The following is a 16,559-nucleotide window of genomic DNA, read 5'->3' on the forward strand; positions in this document are numbered from 1 at the left end:
AGGGCACCTGGTGGTCAGACTCAACCACGCTGGATTACAACCCTACCACATCCACGAGTGACACACTCAAGGGGCTCACTTGGTGAACACCAAAGCTCCACTGAAGTAAACCCTGCCCCATAGGGGTGTCTTCAGCACAGCAGCTCTCTGGTTGTAGTTGCAGCTGGTCCTCACAGCCAATTGGCCTGGGGGTCAATTCCTCCCAGTGACGCCAACAGCAACCAAGGCTCAACTACAACAGGACAGTGCACACAGCCCACACAGGGGAGCACCTAGAAGGCCCAGCTCAGGAGACTGGGAAGGCTGAGCCACTGGACACTACAGGACACCTACTACACAAAGCCACTCTACAAATTCCAGGAGACACAGCAGCTCTACCTAATACATAGAAACAAACACCTGGAAGCAGACAAAATGTGGAGGCAAAGAAACATGTCACAAAGAAAAGAACAGAAGAAATCTCTAGAAGAGGAACTAAATGAAATAGATCCAAGCAAGCTAACAAATATAGAGTTCAGGATTTTGTTTATAAAGATGTTTTAGCATACTATTAGGGAAATAACTGAGAAAACAGATAAATAATAAAGTACCAATTTGAAACGAAGGCTACAGGAACTGAAATGAAGAATAATTTACAGGGAATCAACAGTAGAGTGAGGATGCTGAGAATCAAATCAGCAATTTGGAACATGAGGAAACAAAAAGTACCCAACCAGAAGAGCAAAAGGAAAAAGAATCCAGAAATATGAAGATAGTATAAGGAGCCTCTGGGACAACTTCAAGAAGCCCAACATTCGTATTATTGGGGTGCCAGAGGGGAAGAAAGAGAGCAAGAAATTGAAAACCTATTTGAAACAATAATTACAGAAAACTTCCCCTACCTGGGGAAAGAAATAGACTTACAAGTCCAGGAAGCACAGAGGGTCCCAAACAAGAGGAACCCAAAGAGGCCCACACCAAGGCACATCATAATTAAAATGCCAAAGGTTAAAGACAAAGAGAGAATCTTAAAAGCAGCAAGAGAAAAGCAGTTAGTTACCTACAAGGGAGCACCCAAACCACTGTCAGCTGATTTCTCAACAGAAACCTTGCAGGCCAAAGGGAGTGGCAAGAAATATTCAAAGTGATGAAAAACATGGAACTACAACCAAGATTGCTCTACCCAGCAAAGCTATCATTTAGAATTGAAGGTCAAAGAAAGAGCTTCACAGATAAGAAAAAGCTAAAGGAGTTCATCACCACCAGACCAGCACTACAGGAAAAGTTGAAGGGTCTTCTTTAAGAAGAAGCTAATGAACAAAAGAATCTGACGAACTAAATAGATTCAGAGACATTGACGCATGCAACAGACGATCATATTTCAGAGGAAAGAGGGAAGGGGGGTGGAGAGTGGGATGCCTGGTATAGATTTGGATCCGGATCATGGCCCAGAACACTCCCAGTGCTCTTCTGCCACATCAAAGAAAAGATTCCGCTTAAGTAGTGAGAGTCTGGGGGCCGGGGGTAGGGGGTGGGATAGAAAGGTGATCCAGAAGTAAACACCAAAGCATGTGTGATTGATGGACTGGAGAGTAGTGAAATTCCTTCCTGTTACTTAAATAACTTGAGAATTTTTTTTTATGTGATCTTGAAAGCACAATTTGTAGCAAAAGTATAGGGTAGAATGACAAAAGATGAACAGCTAGAACTGGGGTTTCCTTTAAAGTGTCTAGTAGGCACATAGCCACCTCCCTTACTCAAGAGAAAGCCCATCAACGTTAAGTAATACTTCTCAGAAGTGGGCATGATTTGTTCTCACACTCAGTGGCTTCTTGGCAGGGATCCCTCATAAAAATTTATTATTTTTTCCATTTTTCACGTTCGCCTTCATTAGTTTCCTGTAGTGCTTCTCCCTGTACCTCCTTCCCCTTTATTAAAGCTCATCTGTGGAAATTATCTTACCCTAAAGAACATAAATAAACTTTTATTTAGCAAGCTGTGGAAATCAGAGACCAGCAGCAAAGACGATTGAGCTCATTAAGTACCAATGTCACCAATGCTCTCTCATTACTCATTTATTTCACTGATTGCTTTAATAGAACAGGAGGCAGTGCCTGCCCCCTGGATCATCACGTGTTTCTGTCTGGGTGTCACAGAAGAGAGTACGCGGGGTCAGGCAGGACTGTGAGTGTGGAGAAACAATGGGAGGGACAGTATTCATCGCTGACAGGTCCAGATTTGAATATTAGTCTTCACCCCCTTCTTTCTCCCTCTATAGAGGGAGCAAAAGGAGGTGTTAAGAGGCATGTGTGCTTAAGAGGTCCGCTCAGAGGGGAGTTTTATCCTCAGCAGATGGTGGGAACCAATTTGGGGGATCCAGAAAGCAGCATTTACCATTTCTATTGTGCAGCAGTTTATTTCCACTCTAAACCTGTGTTTAAAAAGTCAGCTCGACACTGATTCTTCCACCGCAAATGCTAGAAGCATCCTTTACTGCAAACAATAGAAAGGGCTTGTGGTACATTTCAACACAAGTTTCGTTCATGACAGGAGATGCGTAGAAACTGAGTTTCAGAATCCGAGTCAGGTAAGGGAATCTGCGAGCCTCTTCCATGAACACACAGGAGCAGATTGCAGGAAACTATTATCTGTATCTACATAAATTAATGAGAAATTTTCAGTTACAGCATCACGTGAAGAGGGCTGGAGAAATCTGATTTACTTCAAGGGGGTGTTTGAAGTGGACTTACTTAAAATATAGACCCCGTGGCATATGTGGCATTCACTTTGGTGGACCTTGCAAAAGGGGGCAGTGGTGGCACCTCACAGAGCTGCAATGACCAGCTGGTTGGCAGTGAAGTTCTTTCCCACTAGAAGGGCAATGTGACAGATGCTCCAAGGCGAGTAGATCCAAGTGTTTATTTATTTACATCAGCTAATATTTCCCTGGTAATGACTCTGGTGAAGATAGCCAGCAGTACCATAATTACCAACGTTCTCTCAGCTCTTCCTGTGTCAGGCGCCATCCTAAGACTTCACCTTGTGCTATGTCATCAAATCGTCAAAATAATTCCGTATGTTAGGGATTATTGATACCCACCCAACCCCCTCATTGTCAAGATGATAAAAAAAAAGACTAGTCAAAGGGTCACACAGCTAGTAGGTAGCAGGAGTAAAAGCAAGGCTGCTTCACTTGAAAGCTGTTGTACTTGACAACTGTCCCCTAAGAAGTTAAAAGTCAGAAGCACGATTGTTACCAATACATCCCTGCTAAAGGGAGATAATATACAAGTCAGAAAAGTAAAAGTAAGCAGCAGCTTGTGAATGGGAATAGCAGGGCAGTTTACCACTAAAGTCAGAGGGTTAGAGTCTGGAGAGAGGAGAGAAAACACATCCTGGAGCAATCAGAGTCAGCAAAGGGAAGCGTTAAGGACCAGGGCCACCATGTCCACGTTTCCTGAGGTTTGGGCATGAAACGCGATGGAAATGCAGCTGAATCAGAACAGGAAACCCAGTACTGCCTCCCTCCATATGGTCAGGGCCGTAACAAAGCAGAAGGAAATGGCTAGGGTTTTATTTATTTTCTAATGTGAGTGGTAAGTAACTGGCCCTTCTCAGTAGTGACTTCATGGGGATGTCAGAAGAAAATCTAAGCTAGGTGGCCATGTGCCGGGTACAACCCTGGGATTCTGTTACTAAAGAAAGCTAGGTAAGTCAGGGCCCATGGCTAACCAAAGTCATTCCCGCTCAGATTCAGCCCAAATGAAGAACCGTTTTACTCAAAGGATCTGGGAGGCAACAGGCCTAGATTTTCCAGTTGTTGGTTAGGGAGACCCATGGGTGGGAATTATTTCCTGAGTATAAAATGTATACATATTTACCCTGGAAAGTGTTGAATTCACATAACTATATAAAGAAATATAAATCACCCTTAGAGACAATCATTGGTAACTGACATAAGTTTTCATATCCTCCTACCACTAACTTCAGACCCCAGATGACCCACCAAAGACCGAGAAGTCTTAAAGGAGACTATTCACAAGTCGCGTGGGCCGTACAGTTGCGCTGACGTGTCTGAGAAGGTAATCCTCTTTTCCCTCTCCCCCGGCTCTGAGGAGCCATTTCTTCCCCTGTGACAGACAATTTGATTAAGGAAGACTGTCTACACTCCGAGTCCATTTGACATGTTATTGGGGCAAAGGATTTTTCTATAGCCATTTAAGATAAGATTGACTGGCGATACCGAAATCCGTGCTGTTCTAGGGTAGCCAGAGCAAGATCGTAGGATAGCAGGGTTTTTTGTTAGTTTCATGCCAAACTCAACAAAGTAGCTACAGGAAAGAAATTAGTTGGCAAACTGTTTGCTTATCAGATCTCTTCCTATTTGGGGGCTGTCACCCTGTGAGCAAAGATAGTGTGCGAAAAGGTGCCACTTCCCGTCACAGGAGGTTCTAAGGCACAGAAGGTTCTTCCTCAGGATTTCATTACCTGGTGGTAGTGAGGAGCCTGTCTCCAAGCGCTCTCAAAAACTGAAACTGGAGTGATGAGGTCAGGCTTTGCACTCCATTCTGCAGAGTGTATGTATTTCTGGTGGGCACTGTAACAACTGCATTTGTGTACACACGTGTGCGGAAATAGATCTCTTTCCTGTATTCTCTCAGCAAATATGCATTGACAATCGCCTAGGCTCTTTTAGTTACTGCTGCTGTGGTGATGAAAACACAATCTCTGCCCCATAGTGCTTACATTTTAGTAAGGAATACAGACAATAAACAAATCAATCATATCTAATATAATGCAGAGAATTGCTTACACAACCGTCAGGCAAAACTCTCTAAGAAGGTGTCTTTGGGCAGAGATTCAAATAAAATGAGGGAGCAAGACATGGGTGGGAAAAAAAAATGCAACTGAGAAAAGAGTAAGTGCAAAAGCCTCGGGAAGTGGGGGGTGGTGAATTTGCGTGGCTCCGAAAATCAGCACGAGGGAGGCCTTTGTGGCTAGAGTGAGGGAGGGAAAGGGGAGGGGAAAGGCACGGCCTTAGAGATCAGATAAACAGAGCCATAAATATAGTGGAAAGATATCACTATGCCAACATCTCTCTGGTGTCTTCCCCTTCTGCCGCCCTGAAGCCTGAATTCCTTCACGGGGCACCCACCCCCTCTGATGAGCTGCACTCCACTCACCAGTCAGCTCCCACCTCTGGCTCAGTGTCCCCTTTCCTTCAGTGGTACCGAGTTGTCTCATGCACGCAGCTCCCCGGGTTCTCTCTTGCTTTTCCGCCTTTGCATAAGCAATATCCTCAGGCTCCAATGCTTTTCTCCATATCGACCTAGTGAATTATGATCCTCCTGAGAAAAAAACAAACAAATAGCAAACACCTTTTATGGGAGGCTTTTCCAGGTTCACACAGGAAACCACACCCATCTTTATGCCACGTCTATTTCCAGCAAATCTTAGAGCTGCTCTGTGGCCATTACTTGTCTGCATTACTGCTTCCCCCATAAGTTGAACTTGGTGTGGTCACAGACGAGGCCTTTATCTTTAGATTCCTGAGGCTTAGCACAAGACCACATGCACAGTAAAAAAATAATAATAATATTAATAATACACATAAATAAATGAATGAGCTTGTGAGTGCCCAAATGAATGAAAGTTATCTGAATGAGTTTTGGGCTTGTTTTACCTTCAGGTCAATGAAACAAAAAGTCACCTCAAAATGGACTTTTCCTTCATTTTTCATTCAGCCAAGAGGACAATTTTCTTTTCTGAACTTTTTTCTAATAGAAAACAGCAAGTGAAATGAATGTCAAGAATGTTCTATGCACGGAAAATGTAATAACTACATAATACACCTGTCAAAATGGTGTTTAAAATAAAATGCTAACAGACCCATATAACTGAAAAGGTTTTGTGGGAGTTGCTATTATAAAGCAGCTTTTGACGCTCTGCACAGAAACTTATCACTTACATGAAACTTTTAGAGCAACTGTAGTTTAGAGCTGGAAACTCTACTTGATATTACCAGTACTCCATCTCAAACGTTTCAGTAACTGATCATTGGTTTGCAAATCCGCAGAATGGGCCAACTCATACATGCTCAGGGCTGAGTGGGAAGATAATGAATGGCATTTCAAAGTTTTTTTCTTTAAATATTGCCCTTTGTTTAGGGTAAGTGTCTAAATTTAACATAGAATGTTAATATATGAAATATATGAAATTAGTATGTGCTTATATGAAAAGACACAATGATTTAAATTGCACTATCAAGTGTAAACCACAAAGTTATTCACTAATGAGGGCTAGTAAAAGAAATTATGATACTTTAACAAAATAGCATATCGTATTAAATAATGTGTGTGTATTATTAACATTCTGCTTGGATTTACTGAAAGAATACATACTGCAGAAGAAACCGAGAGATTAGGATTACAGCTAGGGTTAGGGTTAGGATTAGGGTTAGGGTTAGGGTTAGGGCTTGGGGTAGGAGCTTGGAAGCCATGCATACAAGGAAGATTAAATTTTCACTGCATATTCTCTCTAACATTTGAATTTTTATTAGATGGTTATATCAGAAAAACAAAAAATACCCAAGAAAACCAACTGCAGCTAAGTTAAACAAAACCAAAACTATTAAAAATACAGAGAGAGCTGATCCAACAAGGCTTACTATTCAAATAAAACAGAAATCAATTTTAGAATAGTAAGTCTTCTTTTGGGGGGATATGACATGACATCCTGCTCCATCAAGATTCTCCAAATAATCTGCTGTTACTCAAAGACCACCATGTCAGTCCCCGTAGCTCTGAAATCCTCCCCACACACACTACTGACAACTGGACAGTGGATTGTTCAGAGTTGGTTGGAATATACAGAAATCGTTCTTGAGTACGTGTGTTAGGAGCTGGCTGAACCATTATGACATCTGGGAGGAAGGAGATTGACATGTAAACTTGTAGAGTGAGTTCAAGAAGTCGCATCTTGGCTTCTGAAGCTCGGAGAATGTCAGCAGCCCTGCTCTTCCTTTAGCTCCACACGCTCCTTGCAGACAGCACTTTCGGTCAACAGAACTTCCTGCCATGAAATTTTCCTTCCCTGAAGGGCTACAGCGAGGATGAGAATACTGGAAGCTGAAGAAGGTGGGGCGCGGAGGGGTGGGCACCACAATTAAGGGCTGAAGTGGAGGCATTGCTCTGAGGCTGCAAAAGCTGCTTTTAAGTGTATTAGTGATATTTCAGTGAAAGCTACCTGATCAACTCATTCAAAACAAAACAGCCATTAGGTGGAAATTGTGACTCAGAAAGAAAGAACACAATGATCCTTTTGTTGCAAACATTTGGGCAAATAAGTCAAGATTCGATCAGAGTTCCCTGAAAGAAATGTTAAGTATTAGAATTAATGGGTCTTTTGAAAATATTTCTGAATATTACAGAACTATTAAAATGATCTGAAAATACCTATTCTTTCTTCTTATACACTCTCCCCATTCTTTATACTAATCAGCCTTCCTAGGACTTAAATATCTGTCTCAATTAACCTTACTAATTGACACTGACAATTTTCAATAATAGAGCAGAAATAAGTGGTCACTAAAAATAATAATACATATGATTATTTTCTATTCTCTATGTTGGGTAGTAACTGAAGATGCTCTTGCAAATATTTTTGCATCAACTCTCCTATGGGTACAGAATAATATCCATGTGTTTTCAGGGTTTTGAATATTAATAGTGTCCTGTCTAGAATAACAATGTGTTGAGAAGAGTGAAAATAGTGTGGATTTGGACACCTGACCTGAGTTTGAGTTCGAGGATGATCTATTTTGGTCATAAGAGCAGGCAAGTCATTTAGCCTTCCTGGGCAATGGGGAAAATAACATCGATCTTAAATATTGTAGAGAATTTTAAATAAGATGATATATATCACAAATGAATACCTTTAGGCCCAATAAACTATAGGGTTTCAGATGAGTGATTCTTTACAACCTGCCCCATACTCATGTTCGATCTCGCTCCACCCTTTAAAGAAGTATTGGTCAGTGTCAGAAGTCTGTAAATACTTGAGTGAATAGAGGGATCCTGGTGGGGCCTCTGGCATAACTGAGGTTTAGATACCCCCCAAGTTTGAAAACCATTGCTACCTTCCATTATTAACAAAAACTCAGATCATGCCTGAGGCTCAGGTCTCACCAGGAGGGAAGCCAGCTGACAGCCTCAGGTTGGGTGGTTACTGATGCTGCAGCCAACACCGCGAGTGCAACGAATGCATTTTGTTGTGTTCTCTCCAAAATCTGCCTGGGTTTCCCATCGTTTACTCCATCACTTAACCTCAAGCTCCGAAGTGTGGCTCACCTTCTCTGTGTTATGCATTTGGGAGGAGAGAACCAATTATTGAGAATGTACTAGTTGTTAGCATTATATAAGACACTTCACACGCATTTTCTTCTGATTTCATAAACTAACTCCAAGATGCTGGTACTATTATTATTCCTCATATTTTAGGTGAGAAAACTGGGACGACCTGAGACTATTTTTAAAAAGCACATGGAAAGTAAACAGCACACTCAAGCACTTTCTAATTCCAGTGCATGAAATCATTTCACTATACAGCACGCTACAGACTTTAGAGGCTCACTAGAAAGCCCTTGGCACTGACCTGAGAACCACGTAGCCTGAAGGTCGTCAGTCATTAGCCTCCCTTTTAAGGATCCTTAAAAATCTCTGAAGATGAATGTTACAATGGCTCCTTAGTTTTTTTCTCTGCCTCCTTCTTTCTACTACTGAAAGGACTCTAAATCTCAGAACACTGGGTCTAGCTGTACTTTTAATTTCTATAACCAGAGGAAGCCATTTGACTTCCTTCAACCTCGGTTCCCTCCACTGAAATGAGGTTGGACAGTATGAACACCCAGATACTTTGCAGCCCTAAACAGATTTTGGTTCTCTAATGCCAATTTTATATATGTATACATATATAAAATTTGATGTGTTCCCAGGGTCAAACATGCTACGTATAATGAATGTGAGAAAATGCAGTCGGTGTTGCATAGACTCAGGGAGGACCCACCTACCCCGAGAAGCAGATCAACGCACTATGATAGTTCAAAGTCGACAACAGGATGTGAAAACAGTGCATGACATTGCCTAAGGCACAGGGAGGGAAACAATGTTTATACAAGGCATTGGAAATTCTATTTCATTTCTATCTTCATATTTACAGTCTTGCGGGCTACTGACTAAATCCTTCTGAGCCCAGGAATCCCTGCTATTTTTTGGAAATTTTTTGGTGCAAGAGGATTTGATACTAGGATATGGTGAAATTTCGTAAGTGAGCTAACACTCGTTGAAGAATGACCACACTCTGGTCTCCGTCACGTCCACCTGCACAACGGTCTGATTTGAAACTCATGGCACCATGCGCAGGAGAGGCCATTAAGTATCCGGGTGCAGGAATGAGGCCACTGAGACTCTAAAAGTTAGAGACTTTGCTCTTCTTCCATAGCTAGTAAGTCGCACACTTAGAATTTGAAACTGATTCTGCCTGGATCCAGAGACCAAGGTCCGTCTTTACCGAAACAATGATTCTGATTTTGATATTAGGGGAAACAAGCTCATCGCAGGTTCCTTTCTTAATGTAGCATCGTATCAACCCTGTGACCTAAAACTTCCTAGCTCTTGATCTGCAGAATCAGATGTAATTTTAAAATATTTTATAGCTAGAAGGAAAAATTGAATACCATTTTAAAAATAGTTGATACAGTTTGCCTAAGGAGAATTTAATGCGGAAAATATTAAAGAGTTATACACTGATCAAAGTCAACGATCCTCCTGAGTGGTGTTAGAGGCCTTAGTTGGCGCCTGGCCCAATAACGCTGATGCCCCTGGGACTTGCTAATGCAGGATTTCTGTTTGCTATTTTGCTTGAGCCCTGAGACATCTGGGCCTCCCCTTCCCAAGCTCCTAGACGAGGCTTCTGAGCAAAGACAAAGGAACGCTCGTCACACTTTGGAAGCTACAGGAACACGAGGGAGGAATGGAGACAGGAACTTCCTAAAAAGGCTTATGTCTTCCAGTGACTCCTTTAAAATAAAAGGGATAAATGTTAATTATATGGGATTTCAGGCCATGGAAATTAGTTTTAGTGAGGGGAGAGAAAATAAAGTTCATGAACATTTATTAATTTATCCTTGCGTGCCCGGCATTGCGCAGACATATCTTTATGAAATCAATGCCCCAACTCTTTGAGGTGGCCTCATTTTACAAGCGGAGAAAACTACAGTGATGAGCGGTACATTCACTTTCTCAGGTAGAGTATGAATGTAAAGTTAGGCACGTCTGCCTCAATGATCCTGAAGATCTTTGAAGATTAACTTTACAGCGACCCCTTGGTTTTTTCTCGCTCCCTTTCCTCCTGTCCCTCCTTCCTACTCTTGAAAGATCTCTGGCTAATTTATCATCAGCATTTTAAAAATTTCATAATTTTGATTAGGAAAGCATCCTATAATTTTAATGAAGACCTTTTTGTTTTCACACTAGTAAATCTCCACCTATACCCAGAGCCTCTCCCAACTTTGCCTCATTTACTCTGATCTTTTTGTCTCATAACAGAGTTTTTTAGAGTGAAGAACTCATGGAACATAAGCCAGATTGTTGAAATGTTTAGTTTCTTTTCATATCATCATTATAGGTGATTGCTGAAAAGTAATTAACAAGATGAGTGCCATATAATTTTCAGAACCATTTCCCAATCCTGATCACTTCCTCACAGCAACACCCTCCGACAGGTCTATCCATCTGTCAAGTTTAAAAACTGCAATATCAGGTGACTTGAAAGGACCATATGCAGGAATGAGTTCTAAAAAAGGGAGCACAAGAACTGAAATGTCATTATTATTGCCTGACCTCTAAAATAACACATGCCCCATGGTTTCATCAGCGAGACTGGTGTTGGGGATTAGAAATGTTTCCCTGACAAAATGACATACTTTCTTCCCAGTTGTTGAGAGGACTGGGAATTGGTGGCATTGCTGCTCCTCTACTGCTACTTGACGTTCTCAGTTGTAACAAACACTCTAGAATCTGTCATTATTTTAAAGTACTAACCAGAAAGTATGACTATTTTCTTACAACCATGAATAATTCATTGAATAGTTCAGGTAGTGCAGTCACTAAACACAGCAGGAAAGTTGAATGCCCTGACCTTAAAACAAAATCCATGCTATTGCTGAATACTGTTATTATTTTTAAAACGCGACACCAGGCAAACTAATTTCCTAAAGACTTTGCTTCACAGCAAAATTCCAAATGCCTTTTGAGAGCCCGAACAAATGCTGAAGTCATTCTTCTGGTATTGCTCTAGTTCTTAAAATCTGATTACAGATGAGATCCTGCTTTCCTCTCACACTCTTACCCTGATGCCTTAACATGACTGACACTCTTGAATATTGAGCCAGAGTATAAGAGACTGAAAAATAGATTGGAAAACTGTGGAAAGAAAGTGGGATCTTGGGCAATAGCTCTGTTTTCCCTTTTTATTTTTCATGCTTTAAAAAAAAATTGTATTGAGATATAGTTGACATAATATTATATAACTGTAAGGTATACAGTGTGTTGGTTTGATACATTTATATATTGCAATATGATGACCACCGTAGTGCTAGCTAACCCTCTATCACAGCACACTATTATCATTTCATTTTGCCCTGAAAACAATTAAGATCTAGTCTCTTAGCAGCTTTCATGTTTATAACGCAGTATTGTTGACTATAATCACTATGCTGTGTATTAGATCTTCAGAACTTATTTATCTACTAGTTGCAAGGCCGTACTCTTAACACAACACCTCCCCAATTCCAACTCCCCCACCCCCCAGCCCCTGCAAACCACCATTCAACTCTCTGTTTTTACAAATTCGGCTTTTTTCCATTTTGAAGATGGATCCTCTATTCTGTTCAGGAGAAGATTCCGCAATTTGGTCGTGGCCAACGAGGTTTATAGCTTCTACCTATATGTCCTGGGGAAAATCAGTGTCGATCTGATCCTCTGTTTTCTCATCATGTAAAGTAGGGATAGTAACACCTGCCTATAAGAGCGTTGCATAGATCAGCTGAGAAAAGATAAATGAAAAACTTTCTAAACCATAAATCGGTGCAGCAATGTAAGGAATAGTGCCGCCGAATCAAAGAAAGCAAGCAGAATCATCGTAAAGGAAATTTGGACAATAGGCTGTCCCGCCCCAGTCCCATTTTGAGTTAAGGGCATATTTTCATATTATTTTATTTACAGAATACATGAGTAACTTGTGGTAAAAGATTCAGAGTATATGGAGCAAAATGAGAACGTTTTCTCTAATGAATCTGTTCAAGATTCGCCGCCTTGGTGGACCCACTGTTAATACTGGAGACACTCTCCTCCTTCCCCTCTAACTGGGCACTCAAACCGCCCTGGCTCTGCCTGAGGCCCCCCTGGAGAAACGCCGCAGTTTCCCTCTGGGTGGCCCGCGTTTGTCACTTTTCCTGCTTGGAATGTGTCCACCTTTTAGATGTGGAGAAACAGAAATGTCCTTCTGGGCGGAGATGATGACAAACGGTGAACGATTAACACCAGCCCCACCCCAAGCTGTTGTTGGAGGCATCAGTCTTTGTTTTAGTTAAAAGATAATTATGAGGGAGAAACAAGCCGGCAATGTAGGTCACAGCTGCGCCCGCCGCCTCCCACAACCACATCAAAATCATAACTAAAATCCAGAACCACCGTCACTCAGAGCCCCCTGAGATCCGGCTGCACAGAAGCCCCACAGCCAGGGAGCTGAAGGAGCATCGAGACCCGCAGGAGGGGCGGAGACGCGGGCGGATCGGGGCTGAATCGCAGAGACGCGGCCGAGGGCCCACACCCGGTGCCACAGTTGAAACCCAGGAGGGAATCTCGGCGGTGGGGGTTTCCCGGAGGACGGAGGGGTCCCAGCCCCACAGCAGGCCCCCAGCCCAGGGCTCCAGGGCCGGGAAGAGACGTCCCCACAGCTTCGGGCTGTGAACCCAGCGGGACTGTCCCTGAGGGTCGCGGAGGCTGCGGGAGCCCCAGCAGCTCCTCTAAAGGGCCCGGCACGGACTCACTCGGACGCTCCCTCTGAGCCCAGCGCCGGGAGCAGCCGGAAAGGACCCAGGACACTCGGGGGGGAACTAACCTGCCTGAGATCCGGGCGAGAGGCGGAGGGCGGCTTCCTCCCGGGCAGAAGGGCTGGCGGAGGCCATGGCTCCTGTGGCAAGTCCTCCCCGCACACAGCCGGCAGGCAGGCGCCATGTTTCAATCGCCAGCACCTGACTCACCTTTGGCCCCGCCCCGTGACTCCCGGGGGCCCCGCCCCTCCCCACCTGCAGGCTCATCCGGGCCATTTCCAGGGGCTTTTCTGTGCAAGTGGCCTCACGAGCCTCGTGCTTAGGACTTTCCTAAAGTCTCTCAAACAAGCAGCAGCGGGCCCCATACGGCTTGATAAGCGGCCCCAGGCCTGGCACTAGTGGCAGCTGCATTGGCTCATAGCTTGGCCTCTCCTGGGCACCTCCAAGCCCAGCACAAGTAGCAGCCAACTACGGTTTGCTGTGCAGCTCATGCTGGGTGGCCCTGGGCAAGGCACTGGCAGAGGCTGACTTTGCACCTCCCAGGAGGCCCCAGAGACAGGGCACCTGGTGGTCAGACTCGACCACACTGGATTACAACCCTACCACATCCACGAGTGACACACTCAAGGGGCTCACTTGGTGAACACCAAAGCCCCACTGAAGTAAACCCTGCCCCATAGGGGTGTCTCCAGCACAGCAGCTCTCTGGCTGTAGTTGCAGCTGGTCCTCACAGCCGATTGGCCCGGGGTTCAATTCCTCCCAGTGACACCAACAGCAACCAAGGTTCAACTACAACAGGACAGTGCACACAGCCCACACAGGGGAGCACCTGGAAGGCCCAGCTCAGGAGACTGGGAAGGCTGAGCCACTGGACACTACAGGACACCTACTACACAAAGCCACTCTACAAATTCCAGGAGACACAGCAGCTCTACCTAATACATAGAAACAAACACCTGGAAGCAGCCAAAACGTGGAGGCAAAGAAACATGTCACAAAGGAAAGAACAGGAGAAATCTCTAGAAGAGGACCAAAATGAAATAGATCCAAGCAAGGTAACAGATACAGAGTTCAGAATTTTGTTTATAAGGACGTTTATGCATACTATTAGGGAAATAACTGAGAAAATCGATAACATAATAAAGTACCAATTTGAAATGAAGGCTACACGAACTGAAATGAAGAATAATTTATAGGGAATCAACAGTAGAGTAGAGAATGCTGAGAATCAAATCAGCAATTTGGAACATGAGGAAACAAAAAGCACCCAACCAGAAGAGCAAAAAGAAAAAAGAATCCAGAAATATGAAGATAGTATAAGGAGCCTCCGGGACAACTTCAAGCAGCCCAACATTCATATTATTGGGGTGCCAGAGGGGAAGAAAGAGAGCAAGAAATTGAAAACCTATTTGAAACAATAATTACAGAAAACTTCCCCTATCTGGGGAAAGAAATAGACTTACAAGCCCAGGAAGCACAGAGGGTCCCAAACAAGAGGAACCCAAAGAGGCCCACACCAAGGCACATCATAATTAAAATGCCAAAGGTTAAAGACAAAGAGAGAATCTTAAAAGCAGCAAGAGAAAAGCAGTTAGTTACCTACAAGGGAGCACCCAAACCACTGTCAGCTGATTTCTCAACAGAAACCTTGCAGGCCAAAGGGAGTGGCAAGAAATATTCAAAGTGATGAAAAACATGGAACTACAACCAAGATTGCTCTACCCAGCAAAGCTATCATTTAGAATTGAAGATCAGATAAAGACCTTCACAGATAAGAAAAAGCTAAAGGAGTTCATCACCACCAGACCAGCACTACAGGAAAAATTGAAGGGTCTTCTTTAAGAAGAAGCTAATGAACAAAAGAATCTGACGAACTAAATAGATCCAGAGACATTGACGCATGCAACAGATGATCATATTCCAGAGGAAAGAGGGAAGGGGGGTGGAGGGTGGGAAGAGATTAACCAAAGAAGTTATATGCGTATATGCATAACCCATGGACATAGGTCAATAACAGGGTGAAGGCCTGGGGGGGGGGGGGGTGCCAAATGGCGGTGGTCAATTGGGGGGAAAAATGGGACACCTGTAATACTCTCAACAACAAAGATAAATTTTTTTTAAAAAAAGATAATTATTATCCATGATTCACCTTTTTTTTTGGCTGTTATTAATATAACTTTGAGAATTGAGGCGACAGGAACATAGCATCCAACCATTAACATAGAGCTTGAAAACGATGCATAATTTGAATGGTCTGCTGTTTTCAGGAGAATTTAAAGCCAGAATGGTCACTTCGAATCTGTTAAATGTACAAATTTCTTTGACAAACTGTTTTGAGATGCTTTTGAATTTTACACTTCTGGTATTGCCCTAACATACTTGAGGTACCATGACTGAAAAGGTCCACTCATTTATTTGGGACTGCAAAAAATTGGTGTCAGGGCTTTTTTGAAAAATTTTAATTATAGATGCTAAGATAACTTATATTGTTAATAAAGATAATATGATATCTTAATAGACTTCACATAATCACAATGATAGCTATAGACCAAAACTAATTTTCATTTTCTATCTGTGTTGGTGGGGAATTAGCATCCATGATGTTGAAAATTTGTGCTTTCTTACCCTTAAAAATAGCTACATATTGAGAATTAGCATGTAAAAGTTTGTATTATAAATTTAAGCAGCTGTAAAATATTTAATTTGCATAACTGCTGATATTTTAAATAAAGCTGTTTAGGTTTATCAAACAGAATCTAAACACTTGAGCAGTTTGATACCCACATATACCCAAACTCATTAGTCAAATATTTTACATCATTCTTTCCTCTTTTGAACTTATTTTGCAGTCTGTGGAACTCTGGAAAGCTGCGGTTTGGAATAAACTCTTCCACCGGGAGCCTGGGGGCTCGAACCCTGCCACGCTCTTCACAGCCGAGCACACGGGGCTGCGCAGAGCCAGGTCTACAGTTGTGAGTCCACGGAACACAGGGTCTGTTCTTAAATTACTATTTCTTAATTACTGTATCCGTTTCCATATGAACAACTGTAAACCTACTTTTGCCCCACCCTGTCTATTGAACACAAACTGTTTATGGGAGTTAAAATGAGCCTTCGTTTAAATGGGAGATGTTGTTTGATTTGCCACGATACCATGCTCAACTCTAACGGGTCATGATTAAGGACATACATACCTCTAAGTGGCATGTCAGAGATGGCAAGCGTTCAGAGTGGCAGGTTTCTCTCAGCTGCTCTGAAAAGGTACAGCTCTACTTTTTTCCCCCACGTAAGACCACATGTCTCACAGTCAGGCTGGCCCTTCGTTTATCCATCAGGCCTGGCAACAGATATCTAGGAAAGAGCTATGGGAAAATGCAAAAATCAAATTATCTCCAACAGGACTCAAATCTCTCTTCCATCTCAAGCACAGATCATAAATTAAAATGTCAGAAATACTCTTTGGCTTAAA

Source organism: Miniopterus schreibersii, assembly GCF_964146895.1.
Source record: "Miniopterus schreibersii genome assembly, chromosome: 15".
Classification (NCBI taxonomy): Eukaryota; Metazoa; Chordata; class Mammalia; order Chiroptera; family Miniopteridae; genus Miniopterus; species Miniopterus schreibersii.